At 33.0% G+C, this 18859-nt stretch overlaps 1 protein-coding gene across 5 annotated transcripts in view; it reads left to right on the top strand.

Moving 5' to 3' along the window:
• The window catches only part of PCCA (propionyl-CoA carboxylase alpha subunit), a 352647-nt gene that overhangs the window by 225087 nt on the left and 108701 nt on the right, over positions 1–18859 (top strand). The window lies entirely within an intron of this gene.

Below are 18859 nucleotides of genomic sequence, written 5' to 3'. Positions count from 1 at the left end.
AACAGTGAAATAATAATAGTGAAAAAGAAAGTTGTGAAAATACAAGTACTTAATCATGCCATTTATGTAAGATTTAAAAGTATACAAAGCAGAGCCAATTCTATTTACATTAGAATCAAAAAGAATAAGATACGTAGGAATAAACTTAACCATGGAGGAGAAAGTCTCATACGCTGGAAAGTACAGTACCCTAGAAACTGCAAAACGTTGCTGCAAGAAATTTAAAAAGGTGCAAATAAATGGAAAGCCATTCCATGGACTGGAAGACTTAATTTTATGATGTTACTATTACCCAAAGCGATCTACAGATTCAGTATAATCCCTATCAGAATCCCAACTGGGGTTTTGCAGAAAGAGAAAAATCCATCCTATGATTCATATGGCACCTCAAGTGACCCCAAATAGCCAAAACAATTTTTAAAAAGTATGAAGTTGGAAAGCTCACATTTCCTGATTTCAAAATTTATTACAAAACCACAGTAGTTAAAACAGTGTGGTACTGACATAACACAGACATATAGACCAATGGAATAGAATTGAGAGCCCAGAAATAAACCTTGGATATATGGTCAAATGATTTTTGACACGAGTGCCAAAACCATAGTCTTTTCACCCAATCGTACTGAGAAAATTGGATATTTACATGCAAAAGAATGAAGTCGGACCCTTACCTTACACCATATACAAAATGAACTAAAAATGTGTTAAAGACCTAATCGTAAGTGATAAAGCTATAAAACAGGAGAAAACACGGGAAAAGCTGTATGGCATCGGATTTGATGATTTCCTGAATGTGACATCAAAAGCACAGTCAAGAAAGCAAAAAAATAGATAAATTAGGGTACATCAAAAACGTAAAACTTTTGCGATCAAAGGACGTAATCGACAGTGAAAAGGCAGTCCACAGAAAGGCAGTCCAGAAGAAAATATTTGCATATATCTGACATGGAGTTATTATCAAGACTATGAAAAGAACTTTAATAATTTATAGCAAAACAAACCCACTACCCAACTTAAAAATGGGTAGAGGACTTGAATAGACATATCTTCAATATAGAGAAGATATACAAATGGTCAATAAGCACATGAAAAGATACTCAACATTACTAATCATTAGGGAAATGCAAATCAAAACCACAACTGGATACCACTTCATAGCCCTTAGGATGGCTACTCTTAAAAAAAAAAAAGTCCAGAAACTAATAAGTGTTGGTGATGATGTGGAGAAATTGGAATCCTTGCGCACTGTTGGTTGGAGTGGGAAATAGGCTGCTGTGGAAAATAGTGGTTTTTCAAAAAATTAAAAGTATAATTACCATATGACCCAGCAATTCCATTGCTGGCTATTAAGGAAAAAAAAAAAAGGAAGCAAGGTCTTGAAGAGAGATTTGCATACCCATATTCAGCAACATTATTCACAATAGCAAAGAAGTGGAATCGACCCAAGCGTCCATTGACAAATGAATGGATAAACAAAATGTGATAATATACATACAATAGAATACTATTCAGCCTTAAAAAGGAAGAAAATTTTGACACATGCTACAACATGGCTAAACCTTGAGGACATTATACTAAGTGAAATAAGCCAGTCACAAAAGGATAATTACTCTATGATTCCAAATCATACAATACCCAGAGCAGTTAAATGCATAGAGACAGAAAATAGAATGGTGGTTGCCAGGGATTGGGAGGAGTGGGGCATGGGGAGTTGTTGTTTAAAGGATATAGAATTTTAGTTTTGCAGGATGAAAAGAATTCTGGAGATGGATGGTGGTGATGCTAGCACAAAAATGTGTGTATAGTTAGTACCACCGAACTATACACTTAAAAATGGTTAAGATGGTAAATTTTATCTTATGTAAAAATTTTAAAAATACACAAACCAGTGCAAATTAGTACTTTTGATGAAAAATTAAAAGTGGGGAACATGAAACTTTTGGGAAATGAAGAAAGCATGGTAGACGTAAAAGTTAAGTGAAGGAGAGGTGAAATATTATTTAGCTTATTAAGATGATAAACTCAAAAGTTTAAAAAATAAGTTGATATTTATATTATTTTCATAATTCCTTTCTGGATTCCTAAGATTGTTTCCATTTCTGTTTTATTCCATGTAACATGAAACTGGTCAAAATAGTTTATGATAAAGGAAAAGATTAATGTGTTTGCTATCTTAAATATGATGGGCTAAAGTTATATTGAAGACAGTTTACTTTAGAGAAAAATATGAGTTAAGTTCTCTCTATGAGAAGAACATTGGCTTAGGAATTTGGTCTTTTCAGAGATGGAAAGGAGCACTGTACATGTACTTGTTTGGTTTTTTTTGCCTGATATTTAGTTATGTTAACTACTAATATATTAGAAAACAGTTATATGATCCTAGATATCATTTGTTACAGCGAACCACTGATAGAATTTTTTCGAAAGACCTTGTAAAGTACTACTTAAGAATAACCAGAATTCTTAGACTATTGAATTTTGACATACCAGTATAATTTTTGTGCTAATAATTAAAAAGAAAAATCTAAATGATCAAAGGTAACATTTAGTACGAAAAGGAAAATAGTATTTTTTTAGTTAAAATTTTTTCAGTTCATTTTACTGAAGAAATTTTATCTTTTTGCTTCTTATAGAAAGGTCAAAATCTAACTTTTTCACAGACAAAACTTTGCTGCAGTTTTAAATTACAATCAGAATCTTTTCATTTTTCCAATTTCAAGTAGGTTATGTGTTGATAAAATTTTTATTAAATGTTAAATGGCAGAGATCCATTTGTGGAACCACAGTTGTATGCAGCAAACCAAGTGTAATTGGTAAAAATTATAAAAATCTCTATTTGCAGATGATATGCTGTGGTATGTAGAATATCCTAAAAAAGTCATTAAGAAGCTATTACAATTAATAAACAAGTTTAGCAAAATATATAAAAATCAATTGTATTTTTTTTTACTTGCCATGAACAAACGAAAAATAAAATTATGAAAATCCCATTAACAAGAGCATCAAAAGAATAAAATGCTTAGGAATAAATTTAACAGAAGCGCAAAACTTATATAGTGAAAACTACAAACTGTTGAAAAAGAAATTAAAGAAAATTCATATAAAGAGAAAGCATTTCATATTCATAAATTGAATGACTTAATATTGTTAAGATAGTGATACTTCCCTAACTGGGATGCATTGCAATTCTTATCAAAATCCAAGCTGTATTTTAGTCAAAAATCTACAAGCTAATACTAAAATCCATATGGAAACCTCAGAGATCCAGAATAGTGAAAACCATCTTCAAAAAAAGACCAAAGTTGGAGAACTTACACTTTCCCCTTCTAAAACTTACTAGAAAGCTGTCTTGTAATTAAGACAGTAGTACTTACGTAAAGATAAACATATGGATCAAGAGAATAGAATTGAGAATCTAGAAATAAGCCCATAAATATATGGTCAAGTAATTTTTGATGAAGGTGGCAAAATAATTCAATGGGGAAAAGAATAGTCTTTTCTACAGCGATGCTGGAACAACTAAGTATCCACGTGTAAAATAATGAAGTTGGATCCCTACCTCATGTTGAGTTTCTATACCAAAATTAATGTAAAATGGACAAAAGATTTAAATATGAGAGATAAAACAATACAACTTTTGGAAGAAAAAATAGTGGTACATCTTAATGACCTTGCTTGTGGCAGTCAGTGGTTTCTTAGATATAACACTAAAAGCACAGGCAACAAAATGAAAAATAGGTAAATTGGTTTTTCTCAAAATTAAATACTGGCAAATCATATAGTTAGTAAAGTACTTGCTCTTAAAATACATAAATAACACAGTTTAATAATAAAATACAATTAAAAATGGGCAAAGGATCTGAATAGACATTTCTTGAAAGAATATGTACAATTGTCAACAAGCACATGCAAAGATGCTCAACATCGTTAGTCATCAGGGAAATGAAGGTCAAAACCATAATGACTAGCACCACATACCCACTAAGATAGTTATAATAAAAAGTCAGAGAATAGCAAATTTTATCAAAGATGTAGAGAAATTGGAACCCTCATTCACTGTTGGTAGGAATGTAAAATGGTACAGCTGCTTTGGAAAACAGTCTGGCATTTCCTCAGATGGTTGAATATCTCGATTATCCAGAACCTTGACTCAGGTCTATCATGAGTATTTAATAAACATGAATATTTAAATGAGTATTTTTATACTTATATTCTTGTTACTATGGTGCATATATTTTACCTCCTAAATAATATTTCAAATAATTTTTCCAAGTAATTATTGCCTGGGCTGGATGTCACCAACTCAGAGATGAATTAAATAGAAATATATGTTCGTTTGCCCTTTCTGCAAAATAATTTGATGACATTCATCAAAGACTTTACAAACATTTATATTGTTTGGTCCACTAATTTCACTTTTAGAAATCTATCTCAAGGAAACAATGAAAAATTGCTAATGTGAACATAATATTGTGTTGGAAAAAAAAAAAAGACGAATGAAGGGCAGTTTGCATTGGAGGTCTCCACATAAATAATCTGTACTTATGGTAAAGGGAAGGCAAACTTGAAAGTAGTCACAATACAGTGATAATTGCCTTAATAGAGGTGCCTGTCAAGTAATTAAATCTGGGAGAAAGAAAGAAGAATGCACTCAGCTTCCTGGGGGAAAGGAAGATCTATGGAAATGTGAAGTTCTACTCGAGAGATTACTAATGAGTAGCAACTTAGAACGTCATTTATATAACTTGCCTCGAAATTATAATATAGGAAAAACACTTGGAAGTGGTAGCATGGGAGAGCAAAGTTGGTTGAAAAATTAGAGATATCTTCTATAGATAAATAACTTTAATTTCTTATTATGGAAGTATGTGCTTCCTTAATTTTATTGTCTCCCATAAACAGAGTGAAAAAAGAATCGCCCTGCTTTGTTCTAGTTGCATTGTTGTTTTTGATACTTATTTTAGCCTAGTCCAAGTTATTTCATGGAGCAACAGATTACTTTGGTCTATTTTATTAAATATATGCCTTGCCCAGGGCAGTGTGGTAAATACTTTACAAACATCTCTGCAAGAGATAGTAGTAAACTGGAAGGTAGATGTTACTAGCCCTAGTTTACCAATGATTTTGGAAACATTTAGAACCCAGGTCAGTGTGATTCCAAGGCCTGTGAACTAGTACCTCTCCATATCTAACTTTACAAAGTAGCTTCGCTAGGCAAAATTCTGAGAAATACTAGCACTGTCTTGGAACATTAGCTCTGCTAGACTGGATAAATCATTGTTAATACGAGAAATAATATATTTATTTCTAACCAGAATAGTTTTGTTACATGATAAAAGGAATTTCCTTTGTGATATGTTGAAAAGTTAAGGTTCTATTTAAAGGAACCATGGAAGGTATTTCAAGAACATGAATAAATCACAAATATTATGTACACAATGTATCCACTTTAAAAAAAGTATGCAATTAGAGTTAAGAGTAGCTGTTAGAAAGTATTTTTAGTATCTTATTACCTGTTATAGATGTTAATGTAATTTTTAAATTGGTGTTAAAATTCAAAATACTGATTTCTCAGTGATTTTACAGTTTTATCCACAAGTAACAATTTTTGAGAGCAATACAACATTTGAAATAGATAAGATTTTGCATCTAAAAGAGTTTGTGTGCTTTCATTTTGTTTTCTTGATAATGTTCTTTTTGGTTGATATAAAATTGTCCCATCTTTAGATGCCTGTGGTGGAGGGAGGGAAATGTTTTGTAGTATTCATATCATTGAAATTACCACCCTATATTTTTCTTCTCCAAGAAAGAATATGGTGATGAACATAAGAATAAAAAATAATAATTATATATGGGTGCATAATAAGAAATAATTATATACACATTGTTTGAGGTTTTCTTTCTCAAATATAGCCAACCCTTTCCCATTTGTTCTACCTCATGTATTTTGTTCTAGATTTCTTGATTAAGAAAACATTCCACCAGTTCGTTTTGATATTTAAAGAGCACTTTGAAAATATGGTTTTAAGTAGAGCTCTTTCAATATTTTTATGTAACATTTCATAAAGGTTAAGAATTAAATGAACTTAACATACCAATAAATCTTGTGTACCAAATATTTTCTTTGTTTTCAAATATTAATGTAAAAAATCTTAAATGTATTTTCAATAAGACATTATACCTGCATTTTTACATCATAATCTCTGTTCTTTTTATCCCATTTGTAAAGAGTAGTGCTAAATCGTGTAGTTACTGGAATTTTTATAGAGACATGATAATCATGGTGGCTCTCTTAAATTTCACTGTTTCTAGAAAAAATACAATATTATTGTATTTGTCCTTTTACCTCTATAGTCAGTTTTTAGAATACACTCTTCTTGAACATGAAAAGAACATCAGCAAACAAGGTCAGTCACTATTACATTTATACCTAATGCAGGCTTTTTGTTAAAAAATTATCTATGGCTTAAGTGAACAGTAGGCAGCCAGATCAAGAAAAGAACATTTTTGTAGTAGCATTTTAAGATGACTACCACCGTATTCTTGGGGCTTTTTAATAAAGGACTGCAATCGTGTTTAGAAAATTGTCTTATAGTATGTGATAAATAGTAGAAAGTTGAAGTAAGTTTTTTAAGTTATACAACTTTTTATATTTAAAATTTTTTCTCATTTTTTCCCCTTTGACAGCAATTCAGTGTTATGATTATGTAAACTACTTCTCTTGTTAGATAATTTTTTTTACTTAGACTTTCCTCCCCAGTTTTAAAAGGTATACTAAATAAAGCAACAAAAAATATTATCCTATTTGAGGAAAATATTTTCTGTTAATGGATTTTTTAAACAGAAACATGACATTGTATAAACGTGAAATTCTTTCACTTTGGCAAAATCATTTGTTTTCTTGATAAAATTATTTTTTTAATTTGAAAAGAACTAAGAAAATAAGTCAAGGTAATTGATTTAAAAAATGTTAAATTTTTTTAAAGAAATATAAAACCATTGTAAGGAGCCAACAGAGAAGCCAACAGGCCAGAATGAAAATTTTCAGCTCAATTTTAGTGACGAAAAGGGAATGTTCTTAGTGTATTTAAGAACTCTTACAAACCAATATGAAAAAGACCAATGACCCGGTGGAAAATGTTCAAAGACAGTTTACAGCAAAGGAAATATGAATGCCTCCTGCTCATGAGAAATTGTGCTAAAACACACAGAAAAATTTAAGTTAAAATTATGATGCGATACCATTTTTCACCTATATTTTGGCAAAGATGAAAAATTTGATAGTTCCCTAATTTTATAAGGTTGTAGAAAAATAGACCCTCATACATTATCGGTGGGAGTATAAATTATACAGCCTCCATGGAGAGCAATTTGATAAAACGAATTTATATTAATAGACATGTTCACATGTAGGAGATGCACAAAAATGTTCATGGCAGTTTTGTTTGTTATAGCAGAAGACTGGAAACTGAAGTGCCCATCAAAATGAGATAATTAAATAAACATGGTACATCCATAATACTGAACTACTGTGTAGCTATTCAAAAGGATCTGCGCATTCTCTATGTGCCGATTTATTAAGCAACAAAAGCAATGTACATTCATTTGTGTAAAAAAGAAATACATGTATTTATGCTTGTTACATGTATACAGTATCCCTGGAAGGAGCTGCAAGAAACTGGTAACCATGGTTGCCTTTGAACTGCGGAGCTGGATGGCTGACCCCATGTCAAAAGTGAGAATGTTACATACTTTATGTTTAGTACTTTATGAATTTTAAACTCTATTTATATATTACTTATTCCCCCAAAAAATCCCCCACAAAAAACAATCTGGAAGATGTGACTGTTGACATAATGGAATTTTAATTACCTACCAAGAAGCTCCTGTGATGCCTAGGCCATCCAGGGAAGTGGTGGAATGAGCAGCCGGTTCATCGAATGAAGAGCATTAGTATTACATATACAAGTACACAAAGTGCCATTACTGCAGCTCCTTCACCTAACACTGGGAACTTGGAGGCAATTGGCTAGCCATCACTTAATAGTCTGTTTAGAGAGTGATCTAGGTTAAGAAACTGGAAAAAACAAAGAGACTGTACCATGAGTGAGAGAGAGGACAGAATCAAAAGATTTGGAGGGCCCCTTCAACAGCCTCTCATTTTTCCTTTTTTAGGTGTATAAACTACCAGAGAGATTACTATATAGAAGAGTTAGACATGTGTATGTCTTGCTAATAACAAAGGGCAGTGAGAGCTTATTCCAGGTTTTGCTCAGGGTCTCAGAATTCACAGTAATTTCATTGTTCCTAAAACATCACTGTGGAATGGAATTATTCCTCCTTAGACTTGGTTTAAGGACAAAAGTCCAAAAGTAACTTGCTTTCCAATGTAACATCACCTCTAGCTAAAGAATATCCTTTCAGAGCAAACTCATCCAAATCAGCTTGATGTCTGATAGGAGGGGGTCAGATAAATGAGGTTGTAGAAAAATCAGGTTTGAAGAGTAACCTTGCGCAGCTTGATCTGTTTACTTTTTAAATGCAACCTTGTTCAGTGGGTATGGTACTGCACTTTTGAACCATAGGACTATATTTTCATAAAAAGGTGAGGCTTCTGCCCATGTAATCTGGAAAATTGCTTGTCTAATTGGGTGCACAGTTGCACCTGTACCCTCTTGAATGACTCAGTCATGTTGTGCTCAAGAGTCAAGTAACTTGTTATGTGACTAAATGAAGAAAAAAATAAGTTATAAAATCCAGTTACTTTGGAAATGTAAAACACTAAATGGTACCTGTTGTTACCATATTAAAGCTGGCAAATACTATAATTAAGACTTCAAGTGGTTTTAGTATTATCCTCCAGTTTTAGCCACTTTCTGAAGAGTTTCATTTAGAAAAAAACTTTTATTGTTAATACTGGATATTCAGGTTGAATCAATTCAATTTCGTAAGCCCTCATAAAATATCTATAGTGGTCTACTATTCTGTTACGGGCACTGGTAAAATTTTTACCACAAAATTTATTAGAAAACATTTTATTCATTTTGGTATGATATTTATTGGCCCCTCAAACTCATTTATAAATAAAATGAACAGCAAAGCAAACTGTTGAAGTGTCTTGCTGAGTAACTCGTCCATTAGATGAATTTAGATATATTTATAGCTATTATACAATTATCATTTTAGTTGTATTATAGTTTAATAGTTGTTTATTGAGTTTCTCCTACAATGTAGGTCCTGGAGAACCAATGGTAATCAGGAGAGATGATTTCCAACCCTCGTAGAATTTATCATCTATTGACAGTGACAAGGGCAAAGGCTGTGTCACTCAGGTAGAACAAGTGAATGACAACATGAAGAGATGAGCATTGTGGAGAAATTATGGGGGAGCCCTAACCTGGCCACATGGAGATGGGTTTGGAAGGCGTTAGGATGGAAATAATAGCCACACTGAGACCTAAAGAAGGCAGATGGAGGGTGAGATTTCAGAGATGGAAAATAAAGAAGTAACTGCATAATATTTTATAATTTTTTTTTAGTACTCTTCAGGAAATCATCTTATGCCCTGTTTGTTGTGACTGTTCTTAAAATTCAGAGACTTATAATAAACTAGTATGACTATTCACAGTTTGAATAGACTGAGAAGCAGGAACAATCAAGGCATGGTTTGGCTTATATGCCTCAGGCCGGCATAGAGGTCCACGCTACTCTGCAGGCCAGCCCTGCCTCTGCTGGGGTCATTGCTCGGTGACTGCCTTTCCCGTTATTCTCACTGATAGATCTCTTCTCTCCTTTCTACTTGCCTACACTCCTTAACTTTAAATAATTCTGGATTGAGCATATAATTTTTTGTTTTAATTAATTTTTTAAATTGAGATATAATTGACATAACATTAGTTTCAGGTGTATGTATGATTCGATATTTGTCTATATTTCAAAATGATCACTGCAAGTCTAGTTAACATTTGTTACCACATATAGTTAGAAATTTTTTTCTTGATGAGAACTTTTAAGATTTACTCTCCTAGCAACTTTCAAATATGCAGTATAGTGTTATTAACTATAGTCACCGCGCTATACATTAGATCCCCTTGATTTATTTTATAACTGAGCATCTGTACCTTTTGACCCCCCTTCTTCCATTTTACCCATCCCCCACCCCACCTCTACCAACCACCGATCTGTTCTCTGTATCTATGAGTTTGGCTTTATTTGTTTGTTTACCACATATAAGTGAGATCGTATGGTATTTATTTTCTCTGTCTGACTTATTTCACTTAGCATAATAATGCCGTCAGCGTTCATCCATGTTGTTGCAAATAGCAAGATTTTTTTTTTTTTTTATGGCTGAATGATATCCTATTGTATCACATTTGTAATGTGTGTATCACATTTTCTTTATCCATTCATCCACCGATAGACAATTAAAGTTGTTTCCATATGTCGGCTATTGTGAATATGCTGCAGTGAACATAAGAGTACATATATCTTTTCAAGTTACGTTTTCATTTCCTTCAGATAAACACCCAGAAGTGGAATTGCTGGATAATATGGTAGTTCTATTTTTAATTTTTTAAGGAATCTCCCTACTATTATCCAGAAATTATAAACATTTGGCTTTCCTAGGCCAAGTCGTCATTGAGTGGTAGAGAATACGTTAGCTCTGAAAGATTGATTCACTCAAGGTTGCTTGGTAAATAGAGAGAGCAAAGCCAGAAGCTCCAGGTTGGCTGATGGCTAGCTCTCTGCAGTGGGAAGAAACTTTTTAAGTTTCACAGCGATGTGGATAGTGTTAGTTTTATCTCTCTATATGTTGCAAAAAAGGTTGAAGTATTGAATTTCCCCTACTTAGGGGGCTTGTCGCCTCCTGTCACTTCTAATAGTATTTCTTAAGAAAAAAATGTGACTGATCCATATGATTATATGAGCTCACCAATTACAGGAAGTTAGAAAGGCTTGATAGGATAGACACTAAGACTACTTTATTATGTTGGGATAGTATTCCAAATTCTGAATATAACTTTGTTTTACCACTTCACGGTCCAAATAATGGCTCTATTTATAGGAATATTTTTGTCAAACCAGTAAGCTTTTGAAGTTTTGAGCTCCTTCTGCTGGCTTTTATTAACTCTCAAGAATCTTAACTGAACATCAAAATCCTGGTTTTCTGTAACAGGAAAAAGTTAACTGTGCGACCATGGCAAATTATTTAATTAATTTTTTTTAACTACTTTCAACAAATATCTGAAATACTTTAAATATTGATGCATCTCCTGGGTTTTTTATTTTTTATGTTTTGAGGTCTCATAGAAGATCTACAAAACTAGGGTTGAAGCCAGAAAGAAATTTCAGATAGTAAGAAGGAAAAATGTTCTGCCTTAACTCTGATTTTTCGAATAAAATAGTGTAAACTCTTAACGTTACTTTTATGGAGCTTTGCAGTCCATAAAAATAACATCGTTTTAGAGCCTCGATGTGCAGTGTTTGTGACTAAAGGTTTTGATGTCTTCGCAAAAGGCAGACTAGTGCTTTCCTTTGAAATGTGTGAGGCAGTTTTAGATGCAGCTTCTCAGATGGATTTAATTAGTCCTTCATATGACTGGATGTCCGTTTGTTGCGGCTGAATTCTCATTTCATTCACCCATAACTAGAAACACCTCGCTTCAAACGGGTTTCTTCAAAGAAAGAGGGGTTTAGAGTTCTATGTTATACTGCTTTTTGATGTTGGTTTCCCTTTAACTGAGAAGACCTTATGTTTACACAACTGTTATTATTAAGAAAACATAGTTTTCTTCAAGTGAGATTCTTTTTGTATCAGTGCTGGGTATAGGTGGAAGTCAGATCTGTGGAATAGATCTCATTCTGTCGGACATGAGAGCAGCTGTGTGTTTGCATATTTTGTTTATGAGAGGCATGAACAAAAATATGGCATAAACTTGTGGAATGATTCTCTAAACCTGAACTTTGAATGCCAGTATAAGGTGAAAACCAGTAACTGAATATATTAATAGAGCAGTTGTTTTGGAAGCTTGTAATATTAACTACTAAAACAGAGCAAATCAACTAACAAGAGTTGGCATAATTCAAGTAATAATTGTGTTTTGAATTAGTCTGTCTCCAGTGCATGGCTTAAGGTATGCTTTCAATAAATATGATGAAAGAGTGAAAACATATCCTCTATAGTAAAATTATGTATTTTAAAAAATGTAGTACTAATATTTGGGGTTTTAAAAAAATTATCTCTAAATCTTCACATTTCCTTGGGATAGCTACTTGAATTTACGCTGAAAATAATGCTCTTTCTTCTCTTTTCCAGTTAGTATGTCTAGGGTCTGACATGCTTTATCATCAAGGCAGCTTTTATCTTCTATGACCACAATTCTAATTATCTTTCAAGGGGTTGTGATCTCTTCCAGAATCCTGGTCACTCATTGTATTTAAGGACGAAATGCTTCAGGGGGTTTTTGGGCTGTTCACTCAGGGACACAGGTTTGCATCTCTAAAAGTTTCTCTTGCTTTAACATCTTGATTTTATAAAAATCCTAAATATTCTTTTAACTTCTTATTTTATTTTTTATGGAAAGACTAAGTTAATTTAAACTATTCAAGCTTAAAATTGTCCCAAAGCCACAGATCACACTGAAATATATATAGTAATATATCCCACAAATTCTTTCAGTGTCTCGTTTTGTTATTCCATCCAAGAATCTCTAAAATCTCAGGCTTGTATTTCTGCCTCGTTGCTTAGCCATAGCTGATCTTGCTCATCTTACTCACCAGATCCAATTCTGCAGAACTGTGCCAGTTTATAAAACTCAGTGGTCAGAGATGTATCGCCGTTGAAGATGTGGAACAAAAGATAAACAAAGGCTTAATGCAAACAGTTTTTTAAAAAAATATTTCGAGCAATGTTAGCAATAAATTGGAAAGGGATTTCATTGAAATAGCCAGCATATTCTTGGGACTCGATCTCTGTGTTCTCAGTTATGTTTTGTGACTTGTGACTATTTCGTGGAAATCCTGGTGTTAGAAGAATGATAGACATGTGGCTCAGGAATATTTTATTAAATTTAGGTGAATTTAATTTAAAAACTTTCTAAAGACGTGACTTATTTAAGGTGTTCTTTTGCCTTTTGGACAGAGTTACCTGGTTTCACAGCATTTTCTTGGAAATACTCAAAAAATCTTGGTAGAAATATAAAGCCACAAATACAAAGGACAGAACCATTTGTAAATTTTTGTTTACATCAATTTGCAAGGCAACTTTTTAGGAACCCTATTTCTAATATTTGAAGTAAATAAGTAGCATATTCCACTTATCACATTTTCTGTTCTGCAAACTGGACCATCTTATAAAAAAGAAACATCAATCACATTGGTTATAGGGACATAGGCAATCATATTCTTCATCCATTTTGTTCAGTTCTAAAAGTTAACTGTCAGCACTCACTAACAGGTTTAGTCTGAGGCTAGTAAGGGGTGGTAGAGAAATAATGTAACGTGGTATTTAAAACAAAATTTTGAATAGGAGATAAACTTTACCAGTTACCAGTTATGTAACTGGAAAAGTTACTTTATCTCTCTCAACGACTGCAGTAGTTAATATATTATATAAATACTATATAGGAAAAGGCTGTAAATCGGATGGGCTCGAATTTAAATACCAGTCCTGGAACTGCTGGCTGTGAAACCAGTAGACGTTAATTTCCTTTTCTGAACTTTTGTTTTCCTCATCTATGAAACAGGTTTAATATTCTCCAGAGATTTTTGTAAAATCAAATGAGCTCTAGTACAGTAGCTGGCATGTTGTAGACACTCGAGAAACGAGGTCTCTTCCCTCTTAAATATAGACATTTTGCTTTTTAAAGGAATCTAAAGTAGCTTTTACTTTGTAAGCAATTATTTTCCATTGTGAGAAAAATTCGTGGATTTAAAATAAGACTAAAAATGTACACCAATACATTGGCAAGACTTGTCAGCATTAATATTTCAAGATTCTAATATTCTATGGTTAGAAATGTATTTATTTTATGAAGGCTTTGTTGAGGCACCAACAGAATACTTGGAGAGTAGTTATAGAGGTAATCTTTACTTCTTAGTGATGCACTTTGGGAAATTTTGTCAAGTGAGACTAGTAGACCAATCACTGCTGTCTTCTTCCCCTTCCCCTTCCCCTTCCCCCCATCAGAACCTGGCTGTGGTTTGCAAGCCCATGAAGCCTGCAGTTCCTCCTTAACCCACTGCAGGGAGCACCTACACTGTTAAGGTGCAGGGCTGAAGGGATCAGCCTCTTCCAGAGATCTGTCCTCTCTTTATTTAGTCTTTCTCTTCCTATAGGTGCTCTACTGTTAAAAACTCCAGGCATCATGGAATCACCACACTAATTATAGTGACCATTCTTTGCAGTAAAATATTGACCCTTGCTATATTGGATTTTCCCTCCAAATGAACTTATCACCAGAATCTCAATTGGCTCAGTTGAGCTGTAACTGTATCAACCTGGATTTGAATATACTACTTTACTTCCTGTGGAAACTTGAACATTTATTTTAGCTTTTCTGAGCCTCAGATTTCTCATCTATAAAATGTAGTTAATAGCATCTCCATTGTTGGATTGCTCTGAGGATTCAGTGAGTTTAATGAAGTGAGTGTATTAAAGTACCTGATTTATGTTAGGCCTTCAGTGCACGTTCCTTTTCTTTGATTTAGACTCATTCTTCTGAACAAGTAACAAAATGTTAGATGGCTGCAAAGAAAACCAAGTGGCATTCATAATCTGGATATTACCATGACTGGAGTTTCTATTCTGATTCAGTGTTGTTTTTTTAAGTATTTTATTTCGAAGAGGACGATTATAAAATAAACCATGCCATTTGTTTCTCAATGCTTAAATCTAAAAAAAAAAAAAAGTAGACTGCTTGAAATTTTAAAAGTTTGTGTAAATGACTTGGGCGTGGCTCTGTATGGATATATTTGCTCTTAGCCATATTTCTCATGCCAGCATGGTGATGAGTTTATGTTATTATTGCCTCATTTTGTTACTTGGCTCTTTATTGAACGTCCGATATATGGTTATCACATGGAACAAGAGTAAGGAAACAAGCTGGAGATTAAACATAGCACAATCCTTTGTCGTTAAATAACCATAGACAAACTTGTGAGTAGCTACCATATTTACTCAGCTGGACAAAAAGTGCTTATGTTTAGCTTTTAAAACCTAGTGATGAGTAATTAGAATTGGCTTAACTATCTCTTTAATCATACAAGTTCAGCGAGATGAATAGAGAAGTTGTTGCTTAATGTTTTATGATTAGATTTGAAACAAGGTTTAGAAGAATTTATGATTTCGTTTATAGCCAACTACTAAAAACACCAAGGAAGTGAAAGCCAGTGGTGATTGGCAAGTTCGCTGGTAGTGAGTATTGTTTTCAATTCGTTTAAAATGTCCAAGACTGAAGACAGATTTGTTCAAATTCATTCCACACTAGTGGTTTGGGTGCATTAATGGATGTTTTAACCAAAGGTTTAATCCAGTTCAAGTTTTATAGGTTTAATCTAGATTTAAATGATCATATATTCACATCACACCACATATTGAGAACTTTACCTCAATGGGGAGATGTTTCCTTTTTGTTGAGCTTAGAATTGAGCAGCAGTATAAGAAATATACTAATTTACAGGGACAATACTCTTGCTAGCATTCTGTATATATCATTTGCTTATTCAAGCATGTAAAACTTCAACAAGAGGAGGTAATTTTGCTTAGATTTCTTGATTTGAATTGTTCTACTATTTGGCACTGGGCGGAAAAGGAAAAAAAAATCATATTGAAAGCATTGTTCTGTTAATGAAGTTGCTTGTCCTTTTTGGTGCCAAATTTGGCAGGTAAAATTACCATTTATTCTACTTGCTAGAGCTAGAGAATAGATTGTTGAGGAAAAGTAGCAATTTAAGTAATGGCACTAGATAGAATACTACATTATATACATCTCCCATACTCTTAAGATATTGACATGCAATTTTTATTTCTCTTTAGTAATGCGCTTTGTCTTTAACCACTATATTACTTCCAGTAGCTTTATTAGCTACATGCAATTTGCTTCAATTGTGAAATTTTTAAAATACTATGTTGCTGCTAATTATAATAAACCTAAGTGGAGCATTTTGTTCTGAGAATAAATTAACAATTGTATTTTGTTCTAGATATTTCAAAAGTAGTCCATGCTTTTTAATTATGAATAATTATTTAAAAATTTAAATGTGGGTAAATATATAATTAATGTGAAGGTATATCATATAATGTTCACGATGTTCCAGATGTTCATGATTTCTTCCATGTTAAATATACTTGGCTCTTTTACATGTGCTTTAATTTTTGGTTTGGAAATTCTAAACGAGAAATTTTAATCAAACGTCTTGTTCTAAAATTAGAAACATGTCATTCAGAATATGAATAGCTGGCTTTAAAAAACTCATGCTTAAATGAAATGCATAAATTTAGCATTTGTAAAACTTTGAAGTAAATATATAATTCACTAAATTTCTTACAGATTAGAATTTTCCCGTTTTCTAAAACTTCAGGTTTTAGAAAAATTATTATATGCTCTTATGGTTTATAATATAATAGCTAAACTTGCCCCCCATCCCAAGAAATCCTCTATAAAAACTAATTTGCGAAATGTTTTTTTTTCCTAAAAAAACCTAAATTGGTGAATTTGTTCACTTGGAAATGTTAACACAAAAACAGGGTTTAGTGTGGCTGAAACTTGTAACCATCAGTCACTTCTTTCTGCCCACTAAACTAACTGGTAGGCAGGTGCAGATGTTACCAAATCTAACATCGCAATTGACACTAATTGGCATAGTCGTTGGCAGTCTTATCAGAAAGCAAAGGGCTGAATGGTTGAATGGGTTTAGAGAACTTGAATGATAATAAGCATTTTTATATGCATCTTGAATTACTTTTGTGACCCAGACTAACAGGAACACTTCATTCTGACCTCATTCTGCAATGAATAGAAATTACAGAAAGCATAATATGCAGTGTATGTGTGTGATTACTGATTGTATTTCAGGTAACCTTTCACAGCTATCTTCTCTGTTGCCCACTTTCCACCTCCCCACCCCCAAGCCACTCTGAGGGCTCAAAGAAACCAAAGTATACGTGTGAAATAAAAAGATAACTTACTGAATATTAAATTAATTTTGTATTGATTTCTTGCCAAAAGCTTGATGCATATTATGGTACTTTAGGTTAAACTTAAGAAAAAGTATTCATAAATTTATGGAAGAAACAATAAGAAGTCTGGGATTTGCTTCTAAATAGTCTCGGAGTAGGTGCTTGGATCAGTGAAAATATAGATGAAACAAGATTGGGTTTAAGTGGATAAGTTTTGAACTTGCGGATGGACCTATAGGAGTTTATTAAGCTGTTCTTGCTGTTTATGTAGATGTTTGAAATTTCCCATAACAGAAGCGTTGCTCTTTTGTTTGTTTAATATGCTCCGATCTTACCCTCTACTGTTGTAAGGTCGTCTGTAGTAGCCAGTTCCTTCCCAGTACTTACTATTAAACATTTTTCATAGATCCTTTAATCAAAAATGACTCTTTTAAAGTGAGAGCTACATAACCTAATAAACTAATCTGTGTTCTTACGTACAAATAGTTAATTTTTAGGCAGTGTGGATTTTAATAGGAGTTTTCTAAAGACACTTTCTTAGTAGAAAGGAATGACTCTCAGGATGGAATTTTTAGTCACTGGGGTGGGTCTTTATGCCTCTTCTGACTGTGCGGAGACCACCCCTCACAAAAGTGTTAACAATTTTAGGTATGTAACAATTGATCTTAGCTTTTTTGTGCTAGAGGTAATGATTTTTTTCCCCAGTAGAAATAGTTTCCATAAAATGTTTTTCTTTAGGCGAGTTAGGAGAAGACGTGACTGTGTTGTATAGCTTATGGTTGTTTATGTAGCTATTTTAATGTGTTTTTGGTCCCTCCCCACCCCCAAGTAATTTAAAATTGCCTGTGTTAAAAAATAGAGTTGAGTCTTGTTTCATTCAATCAAAGGTCCCTTTTGCAAAGGGGTATTTAGGCAGAGATGCTTGCTAGATATTGCTTTGGCTTGAAAGTCAGGAACTGAAAATAGTTACTGTAACTCTCTCTCTGTCTGTGAATTATTACATAGGTGAGTAGTTTATGTAAATTTTGTCCTCCATTGCTGATCAAAGTTTTCTGGGGATTTATTACAATCAAGTAATAGTAAGCTTTTAAGAAGGTGTTTAAAATATTGATCCTTGGCTAGCAAGAGGAAGAGAAACCAAGATAATTTTTCAGACTATTGCTTCTCTTACCATGTTTTTGATGTGTCCTGAGGATTGATTTGAGTTGCTCGTTATTTCAAAGTAGCATTGCTTGAAATATTTTAGATTTTAAAAATAGCTTTCTAAGGAATTTAAATATAAAAACAATTGCACTATTTTTCAGTTTGTATCTCTGGAGGTCTTCAGGAATGAATGTAGTTTGCTCGTTAATTTTTCATACTATTCCCAGTCGTTCTCCACTCATCCCTTTCCTTGTTACCTTTCAGTTTGACCATGATAGGTGTATTATGTCTAGTAACTGCTACCAAAATTGTTATGTTAGTCATACCCTTTTTCAAGACTGGGAGAGTGGTAGTCTTATTCTCTTTTTCACAGTGATCAGAATTCAAAAGATTTATATAACAATTTGAATACATAATTTTTTTGTATGTAGACATGAAAGCAAAACTCTAGAAACGAGATAGAATTAAAAGTGGCATTTCTAATTTGTTTTGTATCTCTCTTCTCTGACAGTGAGAAAAAACCTGCCTTCCATTATC

Source organism: Pteropus vampyrus, unplaced genomic scaffold, assembly GCF_000151845.1.
Source record: "Pteropus vampyrus isolate Shadow unplaced genomic scaffold, Pvam_2.0 Scaffold83, whole genome shotgun sequence".
Lineage (NCBI taxonomy): Eukaryota > Metazoa > Chordata > Mammalia > Chiroptera > Pteropodidae > Pteropus > Pteropus vampyrus.
This window is presented reverse-complemented; position numbering and strand designations above follow the sequence as displayed.